The 16,948-nt window shown below is 51.7% G+C and overlaps 1 protein-coding gene and 1 pseudogene across 9 annotated transcripts in view; one reads left to right on the plus strand and one right to left on the minus strand.

Annotated features, from left to right (window-relative positions):
- plekha6 (pleckstrin homology domain containing, family A member 6) overlaps positions 1–16,948 on the minus strand; it is a 358,362-nt gene that overhangs the window by 210,802 nt on the left and 130,612 nt on the right. The window contains exon 1 of one of the 9 annotated variants that reach the window (XM_072480067.1): positions 8,866–9,100. The exons of the other annotated variants lie outside the window; for them this stretch is intronic. The gene's annotated coding sequence lies outside the window, so the exon portion shown is untranslated. Of the gene's footprint in view, positions 1–8,865; positions 9,101–16,948 lie in introns of those variants that run through there. 9 annotated transcript variants of the gene reach the window in all.
- On the plus strand, positions 5,739–7,352 carry LOC140393510 (vacuolar protein sorting-associated protein 26C-like; annotated as a pseudogene).

Raw genomic sequence — 16,948 nt, forward strand, 5'->3', positions numbered from 1 at the left:
CATATCCCATCTCTTGAAATCCTCCTCCATTTGTTCCACCAACCGCGTTAAATTTAACCTATGCAATGTGCCCCAATTCTTGGCTATCTGGATCCCCAGGTAACAAAAGTCCTTTGTTACCTTCCTCAACGGTAGGTCCTCTATTTCTCTACTCTGCTCCCCTGGATGCACCACAAACAACTCACTTTTCCCAATGTTCAATTTATACCCTGAAAAATCCCCAAACTCCCCAAGTATCCGCATTTTTTCTGGCATCCCCTCCGCCGGGTCTGCCACATATAGTAACAAATCGTCCGCATACAAAGATACCCGATATTCTTCTCCTCTTCTAAGTACTCCCCTCCACTTCTTGGAACCCCTCAACGCTATCGCCAGGGGCTCAATCGCCAGTGCAAACAATAATGGGGACAGAGGGCATCCCTGCCTTGTCCCTCTATGGAGCCGAAAATATGCAGATCCCCGTCCATTCGTGACCACGCTCGCCATTGGGGCCCTATACAACAGCTGCACCCATCTAACATACCCCTCTCCAAAACCAAATCTCCTCAACACCTCCCACAAATAATCCCACTCCACTCTATCAAATGCTTTCTCGGCATCCATCGCCACTACTATCTCCGTTTCCCCCTCTGGTGGGGGCATCATCATTACCCCTAACAGCCTCCGTATATTCGTGTTCAGCTGTCTCCCCTTCACAAACCCAGTTTGGTCCTCGTGGACCACCCCCGGGACACATTCCTCTATTCTCATTGCCATTACCTTGGCCAGAATCTTGGCATCTACATTTAGGAGGGGAATAGGTCTATAGGACCCGCATTGTAGCGGGTCCTTTTCCTTCTTTAAGAGAAGCGATATCGTTGCTTCAGACATAGTCGGGGGCAGTTGTCCCCTTTCCTTTGCCTCATTAAAGGTCCTCGTCAATACCGGGGCGAGCAAGTCCACATATTTTCTATAGAATTCGACTGGGAATCCATCCGGTCCCGGGGCCTTTCCCGCCTGCATGCTCCTAATTCCTTTCACCACTTCTTCTACCTCGATCTGTGCTCCCAGTCCCACCCTTTCCTGCTCTTCCACCTTGGGAAATTCCAGCCGATCCAAAAAGCCCATCATTCTCTCCCTCCCATCCGGGGGTTGAGCTTCATATAATTTTTTATAAAATGTCTTGAACACTCCATTCACTCTCTCCGCTCCCCGCTCCATCTCTCCTTCCTCATCCCTCACTCCCCCTATTTCCCTCGCTGCTCCCCTTTTCCTCAATTGGTGTGCCAGCAACCTGCTCGCCTTCTCCCCATATTCGTACTGTACACCCTGTGCCTTCCTTCATTGTGCCTCTGCAGTGCCCGTAGTCAGCAAGTCAAATTCTACATGTAGCCTTTGCCTTTCCCTGTACAGTCCCTCCTCCGGTGCTTCCGCATATTGTCTGTCCACCCTCAAAAGTTCTTGCAGCAACCGCTCCCGTTCCTTACTCTCCTGCTTCCCTTTATGTGCCCTTATTGATATCAGCTCCCCTCTAACCACCGCCTTCAGCGCCTCCCAGACCACTCCCACCTGGACCTCCCCATTATCATTGAGTTCCAAGTACTTTTCAATGCACCCCCTCACCCTTAGACACCCCCCCTCATCTGCCATTAGTCCCATGTCCATTCTCCAGGGTGGGCGCCCTCCTGTTTCCTCCCCTATCTCCAAGTCTACCCAGTGTGGAGCGTGATCCGAAATGGCTATAGCCGTATACTCCGTTCCCCTCACCTTCGGGATCAACGCCCTTCCCAGCACAAAAAAGTCTATTCGCGAGTAGACTTTATGGACATAGGAGAAAAACGAGAACTCCTTACTCCTAGGTCTGCTAAATCTCCACGGGTCTACACCTCCCATCTGCTCCATAAAATCTTTAAGTACCTTGGCTGCTGCCGGCCTCCTTCCAGTCCTGGACTTCGACCTATCCAGCCCTGGTTCCAACACCGTATTAAAATCTCCCCCCCATTATCAGCTTTCCCATCTCTAGGTCCGGAATGCGTCCTAGCATCCGCCTCATAAAATTGGCATCATCCCAGTTCGGGGCATATACGTTTACCAAAACCACCGTCTCCCCCTGTAGTTTGCCACTCACCATCACGTATCTGCCCCCGTTATCCGCCACTATAGTCTTTGCCTCGAACATTACCCGCTTCCCCACTAATATAGCCACCCCCCTGTTTTTCGCATCTAGCCCCGAATGGAACACCTGCCCCACCCATCCTTTGCGTAGCCTAACCTGGTCTATCAGTTTCAGGTGCGTTTCCTGTAACATAACCACATCTGCCTTAAGTTTCTTAAGGTGTGCAAGTACCCGTGCCCTCTTTATCGGCCCGTTCAGCCCTCTCACGTTCCACGTGATCAGCCGGGTTGGGGGGCTTCCTACCCCCCCCCCCCCCCCCCCCCTTGTCGATTAGCCATCCCCTTTTTCCAGCTCCTCACCCGGTTCCCACGCAGCTGTATCTCCCCCAGGCGGTGGCCCCCCCGCCCATCCCCTCCCATACCAGCTCCCCCCTCTCCCCAGCAGCAGCAACCCAGTAATTCCCCCCTCCCACCCCCCCGCTAGACCCCCCGCTAGCGTAATTACTCCCCCCATGTTGCTCCCAGAAGTCAGCAAACTCTGGCCGACCTCGGCATCCCCCCGTGACCTCGGCTCGCACCGTGCGACGCCCCCTCCTTCCTGCTTCTCTATTCCCGCCATGATTATCATAGCGCGGGAACCAAGCCCGCGCTTCTCCCTTGGCCCCGCCCCCAATGGCCAACGCCCCATCTCCTCCACCTCCCCTCCTCCCCCCATCACCACCTGTGGAAGAGAGAAAAGTTACCACATCGCAGGATTAGTACATAAAACTCCTCTTTCCCCCTATTTTAACCCCCCTCTTCGCCCCCCACATTCGCCCCAACACTTTGTTCAAACATTCTTTTTAATAACCCGCTCATTCCAGTTTTTCTTCCACAATAAAAGTCCACGCTTCATCCGCCGTCTCAAAGTAGTGGTGCCTCCCTCGATATGTGACCCACAGTCTTGCCGGTTGCAGCATTCCAAATTTTATCTTCTTTTTATGAAGCACCGCCTTGGCCCGATTAAAGCTCGTCCTCCTTCTCGCCACCTCCGCACTCCAGTCTTGATAAACGCGGATCACCGCGTTCTCCCATTTACTGCTCCGAGTTTTCTTTGCCCATCTAAGGACCATTTCTCTATCCTTAAAACGGAGGAATCTCACCACTATGGCTCTGGGAATTTCTCCTGCTCTCGGTCCTCGCGCCATCACTCGGTATGCTCCCTCCACCTCCAATGGACTCGCCGGGGCCTCCGCTCCCATTAACGAGTGCAGCATCGTGCTCACATATGCCCCGACATCCGCTCCCTCCGCACCTTCAGGAAGACCAAGAATCCTCAAGTTGTTCCTCCTTGCGTTGTTCTCCAGTGCCTCCAACCTTTCCACACATCGTTTCTGATGTGCCTCACGCGTCTCTGTCTTCACCACCAGGCCCTGTATGTCGTCCTCATTCTCGGCTGGCTTTGCCTTCACGACCCGAAGCTCCCGCTCCTGGGTCTTTTGTTCCTCCTTTAGCCCTTCGATCGCCTGTAGTATCGGGGCCAACAGCTCTTTCTTCATTTCCTTTTTGAGCTCTTCCACACAGCATTTCAGGAATTCTTGTTGTTCAGGGCCCCATGTTAAACTGCCACCTCCAACGCCATCTTGGTTTTTGCTTGCCTTCCTTGCCGCTGTTCTAAAGGATCCACTGCAATCCGGCCACTTTCTCCTCCTTTTTTCATCCGTATCCAGGGGGGATTCCCTTCTGGATTACCGCACAGTGTTTTTAGCCGTCAAAATTTGCCGTTGGGGCTCCTATCAAGAGCGCAAAAGTCTGTTTCACCGGGAGCTGCCGAAACGTGCGACTCAGCTGGTCATCGCCGCACCCGGAAGTCGATGGCCTCCTGTTATGCTCTTTCCCACAGGGGAGAGCATTCTCTCTGAGTCCTATCTATCAAACCCTTTCAGAATTTTTAACATCTCTATTAGGTCACCCTTCGGTTTCCTTTCTTTCAAGAGAAGAACGACCCAGCCTGCCAATCCGTTTATGATATGTAAACCCACGATGGTTCGAGGATCATCCTTGCAAATCTTCTCCGCACCCTCTCCATTGCCTCTGATATTCTTTTTGTAATGCAGCCAGCAGAACTGCACAAACTTCCCTATTTTTCAATTCTATTCCGCTAGAAATAAACCCTCTGCTTTTTTTGTTTTTTCCAATTAATTTGCTGACCTGTGGCGTAACCTTTGCGGCGATCGGTTTGTTTAGCCTGAGATCCCATTGTTCGTCCATTCCATCTGGACTGGCATCTTCTGAGTGATAAGTGACCTCCCTATTCTTCCTACTGCCCAGGAGGGGCTCTGTGAGCTTGGTGATGGAGTCACTGGATTTGGAGCCTGTGAGTGGCACGAAGCTACAGTTCAAATGTCAATGATAACTTGCATTTGCATTGGTGCCTTTGATGTCGGGAAATGTGCCGTTGTGTATCGCAGGAGAGGTGTTGAATAGAATTTGACATTGAGCCACACAAGGAGATATTCGGGGCAAAGACCAAAAACTTGGTGAAAGATGTAAGTTTTAAGAAGGAAAGAGGCAGATTTAGGGAAGGAATTCTTGAACTTAGACCCCCCACCCCCCCAACCAGACAACGATAGACACAGTGGTGAAAGGTGCAATGTAAATGCGAATCTTTCTGATTTTGCGCAAGACCAGTAGCAGCCTGGGGGGGGGGGGATTTTCTGCATGCTCCCGCCCCCCCGTGTGGCACATTTTCCAGCAGCACAGGCAGCTCCCTATTGGCTGTCGGAAGTATCTCCCAGTCCTGCTCATGTCAATGCCCTTTTGCGTGGCTCGCCCGTTCTACCATCTGGGAATGCACTGCGGTGGTCACCATCGGCAAGACTGGACGATCCTCCCACCCCTTGAATCTCCCCCCTGTTGCTGGGTAACTGGCTAACACTGGTCAGCACTGCTGCCTCACAGCGCCAGGGACCCGGGTTCGATTCTGGCCTCGGGTGACTGTCTGCGTGGGTTTCCTCCGGATGCTCCGGTTTCCTCCCACAAGTCCAAACATGTGCAGGTTCCGTAGATTGGCCAGGATAAGTTGCACCTTAGTTTCCAAAGGTATGCAGGTTAAGTGGGTTACGGGCATAGGACGGGAGGTGGGTCTAGGTAGTGTGCTCTTTCAGAGAGTGGGTGCTGACTTGATGGGCCGAATGGTCTCCTTCTGCACTATAGGAATTCTATGGAGCTCTCCCTTACTCAGGACAGTCTCTGAATTCATCATTCTGGGCTCACAGCAGAAGTTCTTTCGTCTGCAAGAGGCAATTTGGCTCCAGACTGAAGTTTGTCAGCAGAAACCTAGTTCACTGTCATGAGCCGAGTGGAGGAAGGTGTGTGGCCGAACATAACCTTAATTCAGAGGGCTCAGGAATTGACACCAGGCTCATACGCTGGAGCAGACTGGAGCTGTGTACCTCCTTGAAATCAGCACTGAGTATAGGTATCTTACGGTGACCCACAGGAACACTTCCTACAGGAACTCCACACTATTTCCGCACTCAAATCAAACATTTCCCATTCTAATTTCCATTCCGCCCTCCTCACTATGCACTATTTCACACTGGGACCCGAGTGTATACCGACCAGAAGGCGAGCAGCTTTAGCGGGAGGCAGGTGATGTCGCGGTAACGGTTCCGGGGGCAGCCCTTCCCCTCCCGCCACCATGGGGTCGGTGGTGGACATCAAGCTGAAGAGGGCGAACGCAGTCTATCACGATGGGGAATCTCTGTCTGGAGTGGTAATTCTATCCAGAAAAGAAGCCATTCAGCACCAGGGAATCACCTTGGCCATGGATGGGGTTGTTAGCCTGCAACTCAGTGCAAAGAGTGTTGGTGTATTTGAAGCTTTTTACAATTCTGTCAAGCCTATCCAGCTCATCAGCAGTAGCATAGAGGTAACCAAGGCAGGGAAACTACCTAGTGGCCGGACGGAAATTCCTTTTGAATTCCCACTGAAGGCAAAAGGAAGTAAAGTTATGTACGAGACATACCATGGTGTCTTCGTAAACATTCAGTACACAGTACGCTGTGATGTGCGTCGACCGCTGCTTGCCAAAGACTTGACCAAGAACTGCGAGTTCATTGTACATTCACTGCCTCAGAAGGGGAGGCTAACCCCCAGTATGAAAATCACTTACTGTCACACGTAGGCTTCAAATGAAGTTACTGCGAAAAGCCCCTAGTCGCCACATTCCGGCGCCTTGTTCGGGGAGGCTGGTACAGGAACTGAACCGTGCTGCTGGCCTGCCGTGGTCTGCTTTCAAAGCCAGCGATTTAGCCTAGTGTGCTAAACAGCCTGCTAATCACAGTGTGCTAATCACTCCAGAACGTCAAAGAGAGGAAGGCACTGCCTCGATTCACAATCCGTGGCCACTTGGATTCCACCAATTGTGTCATCACCCAGCCACTGACTGGGGAGCTAGTGGTGGAGAATTCGGATGTACCCATCAAAAGCATTGAGCTTCAACTTGTGCGTGTGGAAACCTATGGTTGTGCAGAGGGTTATGCAAGAGATGCTACAGAAATTCAGAACATCCAAATAGCCGATGGTAATATATGCCGAAGACTCGCAATCCCCATCTCATAGAATAGAATTTACAGTACAGGAGGCCATTCGGCCCATCGAGTCTGCACCGGCTCTTGGAAAGAGCACCTTACCCAATCCCCATAACACCTCCACCCCATCCCCATAACCCAGTAACCCCACCCAACACTAAGGGCAATTTTGGACACTAAGGGCAATTTAGCATGGCCAATCCACCTAACCTGCACATCTTTGGACTGTGGGAGGAAACCGGAGCACCCGGAGGAAACCCACGCACTCACGAGGAGAATGTGCAGACTCCGCACAGACAGTGACCCAAGCCGGAATCGAACCTGGGACCCTGGAGCTGTGAAGCAATTGTGCTATCCACAATGCTACCGTGCTGCCCCATCTATATGGTGTTTCCTTGGCTTTTTACCTGTCCCACCCTGGAAACCACCAATTTCAAAGTTGAATTTGAGGTGAATGTCGTGGTGGTTCTCCAGGATGACCATCTGATCACTGAGAATTTCCCGCTTAAAATCTACCGGTTTTGACTTCCACAGGGAACAGAGCGATTGTCTGCTGATGATCTGTTATCCAGCATTAAAGATGACAAATGACATTCAGTTGTTGAAAACTAGTTCACATTCCAGTTTGAGAAGCTCTTTTCCGATGAAATTTGCCCAATGGCTGGCATGTACCTTTTTCAGAAATGGAGAATTGTTTTCTTTTTTTTTCTTAGTTTGAATTTCCGTTGACTTTCAATGGTAATGGGGAGAGGTATGAACTTAACTTATTACCTGTCGCCTGTTTTACACAACAGCCCCAGCCGTTTACTATGGGTGTATTGGTGTCAATCTGGTTTGCCTGTGATATGCGGTGGCTGGTTGAACCGGGAATTTTTAAAAATTGCTTGATCCTTTCATCCCTCTCGGTTGTACGTCCAACGTCACTAATCGCGCCTTTGGTAAGGAATCCAGTAAGAGATGGAGAGATGGGGAGGAAGGTTTGGGGGAGCTGAAGGCAGCGGGTGAGGGGTGACCAACAGTATCATCATTGATCAACCCGTTGCATTGGTGTTGTTGTCTGAAGGGCAGATTGTCCAAAAAGGTTAATTGGGGTTACTAGGTTAAGGGGATGGGGTAGAGGAGCTGTGTGCTTGAGTGGGGTGCTCTTTGCAAGGGCCGGTGCAGACTCAATGGGGTGAATGGCCTCCTTCTGCACTGTAAATTCTATGGTGTGATTCTATGAAAATATTGACCAGGGACTCTGGGAGCAATTCCACCACTCTCTCTCCTCTCCGCCACCCCATGTTATTTATCAAAATAGAACCAGGAGATTTTACGTGTCCACCCTGAGGGGGCAGACAAGGTCTCGGGTTAAGGTCTCAGCTGCAAGCCGGCGTTTCTGACAGGGCAGCACTCCCTCAGCCCGGCAGCGTGTGCTCAAGTCTCTGGAATCAAACTTGAACCGCCATCCTCCTGACCCAGGATTACAAGAGCCACTCACCGAGACACAAGAGATGGAAATACTTTGTGAACAAAAGGAACGTCAGGGAGGAGAAAGAAAACACTTAAGATGACCCCCCCCCCCCCCCCCCAAGGAGAAGGCAGGAAAAAAAACGAGATGACCATGGAAAGTAAAATGGAAAATACATTCTGACAGTGGAAGAGGTCCGGGTTCGACAAGTGCCACCCTGCAGTTACTCTGTTAACTTGAGAGCTGATGGACTCACAGAAATGAATGAAAATCGCTTATTGGCACAAGTAGGCTCCAAATGAAGTTACTGTGAAAAGCCCCTAGTCGCCACATTCCGGCGCCTGTTCGGGGAGGCTGTTACGGGAATTGAACCGTGCTGCTGGCCTGCCTTGGTCTGCTTTCAAAGCCAGCGATTTAGCCCTGTGCTAAGTGCTGTGCACCTGTGCAACCATTGATAAACTTGCCTGGCCACTTCTTCCAGTGTGTGAGGACAGCTCCTGCCCCCCCCCCCCCCCCCCCTCTCCCTCTCCCTCACAGCAACACAATGTTTATTTAACTTTTAAAATCCTTCGCGCAGAATGACAGAAACCAAAAACCCAGATCGCAAAAAAAACACAGGCTGCCCGCGTTGCCTTTGAACATCACACACACGCAGACTGCTGCTGCTGAACTTGGCAACCTCGCAGCGACAGAGAGGGAACACGCCCCACAGAAGTTGGATGAACCGTAATAAAGGACAACACATACCTTTGCCGGTAAGGCTTTGCTGGAGCCTCTGTGATCCCTCGGTCCTCACGTTCGCAATCCGACGTTGTTTTGCCAAAGATATAGATTGCGGCTAATCAGAATGACACTGGTGCGATTCTGCTCAGTGTTTTCGGAGCTCGTCCCGGAGTACCTGCCACCGAGACGGCAATGCGGGTGCTGCCTCCCTTCTCTGTGTGTGTGTGTGTGTGTGTCTGAGCTGTCTCCGCAGACTGCTCTGAAATCCGACACCTCAAGGTCTTTGCCTCCCCGCCCAGCGCAGTCCACCGAGAGGGGAAGGCACAGATAATGTGAGAGGCAGGCTCCTCGGCAAGAGTTACTGCTTGTAATTACAGGGCTCTTGTGTTGATGTGTGACGCAACCTGCATTACTCAGCTCAGCAGGTGAACCGCCAGCGAACAAGCCTCGGGGAAGCAGCTCACGGTGGAGAGCCTTTTCAAATAGCTCATCTCCTCCCCAGTCCCCGAACTCCTGCTTTTCCAAGACGCTGACTCGACAGCAGCAAACAGCAACCTGCATTTTTTTTTATCGCACGTTTAGAATCCGCCCTTCACAGGAGCGAATATCAGACAATACCCCCACATTGAGACACAGGGGGAGATATCAAGTCAGTTGCCCAACCCCTTGGCCAAAGAGAAATTGGTGTCTTAATGAAAAGAGATACGAACGTACGAAACAGGAGAAGTAGCCATTCACCCCTGTAAAAACATATTAAACAGGAGTACGCCATTCAGGCCCTTTAATGTCCGCCATTCAATAAGGTTGTGGCTCATTGGTTTGTGTTTTGAATTCCACATTCCCATCTACCACTCCCCTGATAACCTTTGACCCCCTCGCCTCCCAAACATTTATCACGGACACACTTAAGCCCTCACTTCCACCCTATCCCCACACCCCAGTAACCCCTCCTAACCTTTTTGGTGACTGAGGGCAATTTAGCGTGGCCAGGCCACCTAACCTGCACGTCTTTGGACTGTGGGAGGAAACCGGAGCACCCGGAGGAAACCCACGCGAACACGGGGAGAACGTGCAGACTCCGTGCAGACTTGATGGGCCAAGTGGCCTACTTCTGCACTGTATGTTCTATGTCCTACGTACCTATGCCTTAAAATTATTCAAGGAACCCATCTCCATCGCCCTCCGGGCAGAGAGTTCCAAAGTTACCCATCCCTCTGAGAACATTTATTTCTCCTCATCTCAGTCCTATGAGGGCGACCCCTAATTTTAGAACAGTTGCCCCCTAGTTCTGGACTCACCCACAAGAGGAAAGGTAGTTTCCACGTCCACCTTGTCGAGACTCCTCAGGGTCATACTTCGGTCAAGACACCCCCCTCACTCTTCTTGTGGAAACGAGTCCAGCCTGTCCAATCTTTCCTCACATTAAGGTTTTATTCATTAACCTATTCCCCCTGCTCCACACCAATCCTCACCTTCACCCCCCCTGGGGATCATCAACTCCCTAGTCTCAAATTGTCAAACACTTAAGAGTAAAACGGGCAGCATGATAGCACAAGTGGATAGCACTGTGGCTTCACAGCGCCAGGGTCCCAGGTTCGATTCCCGGCTGGGTCACTGTCTGTGCGGAGTCTGCATGTTTCCCCGTGTCTGCGTGGGTTTCCTTCGGGTGCTCCGGTTTCCTTCCACAGTCCAAAGACGTGCAAGTTAGGTGGATTGGCTATGCTAAATTGCCCTTAGTGTCCAAAAGGTTAGGAGGGGATATTGGGTTACGGCGATAGGGTGGAAGTGGCTTAAGTACGTTGGTGCAGACTCAATGGGCCGAATGGCCTCCTTCTGCACTGTATGTTCTATGTAAACGCCCAGACTGCAAGCAACACTTCAGGAGAAAACAAACATATACACATTATAGAAAGAACATATAATATATACATTTTGGGGGGGTCTATGCATGTATGCTCCCAAACTAACCCAAAGATTATATAGCAGAGGATGTTACCTCACATTCAATCTTGTCAACATCCCTTCTTTACATTGGCAGGAGCAGTATTTGATCAAAGGATGTTTATTGTAACTCTAACAGTGCCAAGCAACAAGCGCAGTGCACACATCCCTGGACCAAAACAAAATGAAAGTGACTTGTGCTCTGGTTGACCCCGACATCATGAGGAAGTTACTGAAAAAGGTGAATGTGATTGAAACTCTACATATTCTGGGACTGGAAACAGCAAAATAAATTCCATTTCCAATTCACCAGAATGCTCACCGGACTAAGTAATTAACAGAAAAACAAGCAATTGTGATGCTGGTATGGATGGCACGGTGGCACAGTGGTTAGCACGGCTGCCCCAAAGCACCAGTGACCCAGGTCAATTCCGTGTTGGTATCAGACAACGGAGCGGCATTCACAGCTGAGGAATTTCTGACTTCCGTCAAGTCTCGTGGCATTCGTCATGTTAGGTTGGGCCCCTACCATCCTGCCTCAAATAAGTTGGCAGAGCAAGCAGGTTCATAGGCCACTACCATTGGCATGATTTTTGCTGTCTTACCACACCACACCTCAGGCCACCACTGGGGTCAGGCCTGCAGAATTGTTCATGGGTCGGCGCCTGCGAACCCGTTTCGGCTTAATGTTGCCAAATTTGTCGGGGAGGGTGGAGACTCGGCAAACCCCCTCCCCCCCCAGAAAGAGCATCATGACTCTCGGAAAAGGGACAAATCGTTTAATGCTGACAACCTCGTTTTGCCAAGGAGATTTGGGGCGGACCGGCTTGGGTGCCGGGGAGAGTTGTGGAGAAGACAGGACCAGTCTCGCATGTGGTGCAGGCCCAGGGCCGTCGTGTAACGAAGCATGTCGGCCAAGTGTGTCCCGGGTCAAGCTCCTGAACCAGAGATTTGCACAACCTCGGTGGGGCCACGGCAGCCTCTGGCATCAGTGGCTGAGGCAGGAGGAGGATCCGGCAAAGGCCTAGCTCTAGAGGTGGTCAGCGCATCCATTACATCAAGGGAACCGGAGTCGTCGGTTGCTGAAGAAACCCTGATGGATTTGGGGCGTTCTGGAATGACCCGCAAGTCTCTGGACAGACTGACATTATGAGCTATCTTTTCCTGGTGCCCCGTCTGCAATATTGCTCTTTGTCTGCCAATGTCTTAACTGTTTTCTTTTATGTTTTATCACAGGTGATCTCAGGAGTTGGGGCGGGGTGGGGTGGGGGGGGGGGGGAGGAGTATGGTGATGTGGCCCCTTTGATGGGCGATCCTTTGCAGGCCACGTGATGGTGGAATGCGAGCACGGAGGCCGGCGATGGAGCGTGTCAGTTGGAACCAGGCGTTGTTAGGATTTGACCAATAGAGTGCTGTTAAACCCTCTAGTGTAAATTTTTTTTTATTTATGTGGGCGTCGTTGGTTAGGCCAGCATTTACTGCCAATCCCTTGTTGCCCTTAAGAAGGTCGTGTGTAGAGCTGCCTTCTTGAACCGCTGCAGTCCCTGAGGTGTAGGTACACCCACGCTGCTGTTAGGGAGATAGTTCCTGGATTTTGCCCCAACAACAGCGATATATTTCCACGCCAGGGTGGTGAGTGATCAGTAAATCCTTTAATTCATTACTTGCCACATCGGGTTGCCTCGCGTTATTCAAAAAAACCTCTAATAATTTGTCTGCATTCTCTTGGAGAAGTATGATTCAGTTAAACAAATGCTATGGATTTGTTTAAACACAAAAGCGAAAGAAACAGGATTTATTCAGGAAATAGTCCTGTAACTAAAAATAGTTCATCAAACTAAAGCTCTGAATGACATGCAGAAGCGGAGGAGGATAAAAATAAAACAGGAGATTGCAAAAATACATCTTAATTCCCTGTGACTGACGATCTCACAGGGTGTAGACGTGAATCAAAGGTCCCAACAGGGCCACTCCCCTCTTGTATGGAGAAATAAACAGCTCCTTGCAATAGGGTTGGGATCAGGCATGGTTAAGAATCTAAATCCTAGTCAGGGACACATATCCATTCCTTGAAATGCTGCAAAATTCTCAATCGACGTCTTCATTCTTTGTGAGGAGAGAAATACCCACACCTGTGCGTGTGTGTCATCCTGTGTTAAGGATGATGTACACCTTCATGGCAGGTTCAACATTTATCTGAAACTGGACCCGGGCCCTCGGGAGGCCATGGGCAGGATTCTCCCAGCCCCACACCGGGCCGGAGAATCCCTGCGAATGGGCCACGCAGCCCGACGCCGGCACGCGATTCTCCGCGGAGAATCAGTGCCATTGGCGCCGCCGTGGTTGGTGCGGCTCCGGTCGTGGGCTGCTCTATGCGGCCAGTCCACCGATTCTCTGGCCTGGATGGGCCGGATGGCCGTAGGAAAGGAGCCGTGTCCCGCCGGCGCCGTTCTAACCTGCTCTGGGTCGGCGGGACCTCGGCGTGTAAGGGTCGGGTGGCGGCCTGTGGAGGTGGAGTGGGGGGTCCAACCCCGGGGGGGGGCCCTCCGTTGTGGCCTGGCCCGTGATCGGGACCCACCGATCGGCGGGCCGGCCTCTGTGGCTGGGGGCCTCCTCTCCTACGCGCCGGCCTCTGTAGCCCTGCGCCATGTTGCGTCGGGGCCGGCGCGTTGAAGGAGGCCACTGCGCATGTCCTCGTTGGCCGCACCGGCGTAACTGCGCACGTGCGGATCCCACTGCGCCCAGTTCGCGCCGGGATCTGCAGCTGGAGCAGCGCGAACTGCTCCAGCGCCGTGCTGGCCCCCTTGTAGGGGCCAGAATTAGATGTGGAGCGGCCCGTTCACGTCGTCGTAAAACACAACGCCGTTTATGACGGCGTAGACACTCTGCCGCGGGATTGGAGAATCCCGCCCCATGTTCAGGGTGTCGGACCAGCCGGGGTTGGAAACGGGCGTGGAGGCAGATGTTGTAGCCTTCGCCTCGTTGATCGCCCGAAGGCTGATCCTGTCAGGGTGGAGATCAATCTCTCCACCCTGTGCCCTAGCGTGGCGGGGGGACCTGTTTTTGATGCTTGAAAAGGTCAAATTTGAACTGAGGGGAAGGATGGAGGGGTTCTACAATTCATGGGCGTTATCCATCATGCACTTTCGAGAATTGGATCACATCGAACATTAGGGGGGTTGGGAGGGCTGGGAGAGTTGGGGGGAGGGGGACTGTGTGTGTTAATAGTGACTGTGGGTGATTCCTGATTCCTTTTTGTCATTTGTTTATGTTAACATGCGGGCCAATGTCTGGGGTTTGGTGGGAGGATGGGATCGTTGTTATTGATATAGGGACTGACATATTTGTTACTGATTATTATTTATTGTTGGTTGTAAATTTGGGAGAAAATGTGAAAAAGGAGGAGAATAAAGAATATTTTTGACAAAAAAACACATTTATCTGGAAATCAATTTTTAAAAATTGTTTCCCAGGACGTGCGTGTCGCCGGCTACGTCAACATTTATTGCCCATCCCTAATTGCCCTTGAGAAGGTGGCGTGGAGCAGCCCTCTTGAATCACTGCAGCTCATCTGGAGTAGGTGCGCTGACAGTTCTGTTAGGGAGGGAGTTCCAGGATTTCGATCCAGTGGCAGTGAAGGAACAGTGATATGGTTCCAAGTCGGGATGGTGTGTGGCTTGGGGGGGGGGAACTTGCAGGTGGTGGTGTTCCTGTGTGCGTGCTGTGGCAATGGTTCTTAGTAATGTTCTTCAGAGTACATGAACCCAGTTCATAAACCCGGGGTGTTCAAGCAGCATTCAAGGTGTTTGGGTGGGGGCGGCTTTGGAACTTTCCCTGGAGTCTAAGAATCACGTATAAACTATAAGAGCAGGCCATTCAGCCACTCAAGCCTGCTCCATCTTTCAATTGGATCATGACTGAGCTGTTATCTCAACGCTTTTGCTCCTTATTGCTTGATAATAGACCACAAGATACAGGAGCAGAGTTAGATCATTCGGCCTATCGAGTCTTGCCTTATAAAAATATATCAATTACAACATTGAAAGTTTTAACTTTCGTCCAGCATCCATAGACTTTGGGGGCCAGCATTATAAATTTGCACAACATTTTGTTCTGAATAATGGATCTTAATTTCCATTTTACATCTCCCCTTGTTCTTGCTGGCCCCATGTTCCTGCTCACTGGAAGTTTAAAAAAAGGCACCAAATGGTATTCAGCCTGGGTTCACACTCCATTCTTAGCGCAATCGAGCTGTTCTGGTTTATAATTGATCTCGATTAGTTCTCCTAAACCATCGGATGCACAGAACAGAGCAGGGTTGCCTGGGTTGTGCGGCTCCAAAGATACGGCAGGACTCTTGGGGCCACATTTTAGGCATCATGAGCCACATGCGGCCATAGCTTAGTTACCCCAGCCATATTCCATCACTTTTTTGAGTTATAAGACAGGGATTCTAGTTTCTGATGTTTTGAACTTCAATACTTTCGAATACAAATCGAAGACCTTGATAGCACAGCGCTGGCAAAAGCTCACTGGCCAGGTTTGATTCCAGATCTGCGTTCCCTGTGCTAAGGAGGAATGAAAAGGGAGTGTGAATCCGGGCTGAATATTATCCAGTGCCCACTTGGAAAGTCTGCAAATACAGCTTTCCTACTCACTGGGCGGGGTTCTCCGACACGCCATCGGGTCGGAGAAACGCCGGGGGGGGGGGGGGCAGTGTGAATCCCACCCCGCCGCCGGCTGGTGAATTCTCCGGTGCCGGTTTATTGGCGGGGGCGGGAATCGTGCTGCGCCAGTCGGGAGCCGTTGGCAGCGGTCGCCCCCCCCCCCCCCCCCCCCCCGGCGATTCTCCGCTCCGCGATGGGCCGAGCGGCCACCCGTTTTCGGCCAGTCCCGCCGGCATAAATTGCACAATGTTTGTACCGGCGGGACCTGGCTCTGCAGATGGCCTGCGGAGTCCTGGGGGGGGGGGGGGGTGCCCCCACGGTGGCCTGGCCCGCGATCGGGGCCCACCGATCTGCGGGCGGGCCTGTGCCGTGGGGGCACTCTTTCCCTCTGCGCCGGCCGCAGTAAAGCTCCGCCATGGGCGGCGCGGAGAAGAAACCCACAGCGTATGCGCAGGATTCGTGCCAGCGGTTCTGGGAACACGCTGGGGCCCGTGCGCATGCGCCAACTCGCGCCGGCCGGCGGAGGCCCTTCAGCGCCGGTTGGCGTGGAGCCAATCACTCCAGCGCCGGCCTAGCCCCCGAAGGTACGGAGGATTCCGCACCTTCAGGGCGGCCCAACGCTGGAGTGGTTCACGCCACTCTTTGGCGCCGATACGGCCCGCCCTCTGGATACCGGAGAATCCCGCCCACTGTCTTTTAACACAGGAAAACCTCCCAAGGAACTTCAAGGAGCAATTATCAGACAACATTTTTACATGAAGCCCCTGAAGGGCAGCTTATCGAAAGCTTGGGATTTAGCTTTTCAAAGAGCTCCTCTGGAGGAGCGAGGTCGAGGTTCCGGGAGGGAATTCCAGAGCTTGGGACCAAGAAGGCTGAAGGCACAAGTACCACTTGTGGGGATATTGGAGCGGGGAATGGGGCAGGAGATCGATATTGGAGGAATGCAGAGATATCAGAGGGCTGTGGGGGGGTCCGCAGAGGGTCGCAGAGATATGGTGGGGAGAGGCCAAGGCGGTTCCAGCGCAAGAATGAGAATAGTAAACTTGAGGCATGACTGTGCTGTGTCTCCCCCCCCCCCCCCCCCCCCCCCCCCCCCCCTGCCAGCCCCCATCTTTATTCAATGTCTCGGCGACACTCAAGACATACGTTCACACATAAAGAATCGCGAATGAAGTGAGGTACCAGCGCCGATGTAACTGGACCCCAGGATGAGCCAGCAACTTTCGGCAAATAAAAAAGGAGACAAAATTGAAGAGGGTAGGGGAGAAAACAGCATTTTTTTAAATTTTTTTTTTAAAAGAACACACAGACCTGATTAAATATTAAAGGCAGTCATGAAACAACAGGAACTGAAATGTTAAACATTTATGAAATGCAGCCGGTGAGCTTAATTTACTGAATGCTCTCCAGCTTAAAACTACTGATAGAAAAAGGCCAAGGATAATGCTTCCGAGGCAGCAGCTGCTCTCTGGGCTCTCTCCCGCACTTCAGAAATTTCC

This window comes from Scyliorhinus torazame, chromosome 17 (assembly GCF_047496885.1).
Source record: "Scyliorhinus torazame isolate Kashiwa2021f chromosome 17, sScyTor2.1, whole genome shotgun sequence".
NCBI lineage: Eukaryota > Metazoa > Chordata > Chondrichthyes > Carcharhiniformes > Scyliorhinidae > Scyliorhinus > Scyliorhinus torazame.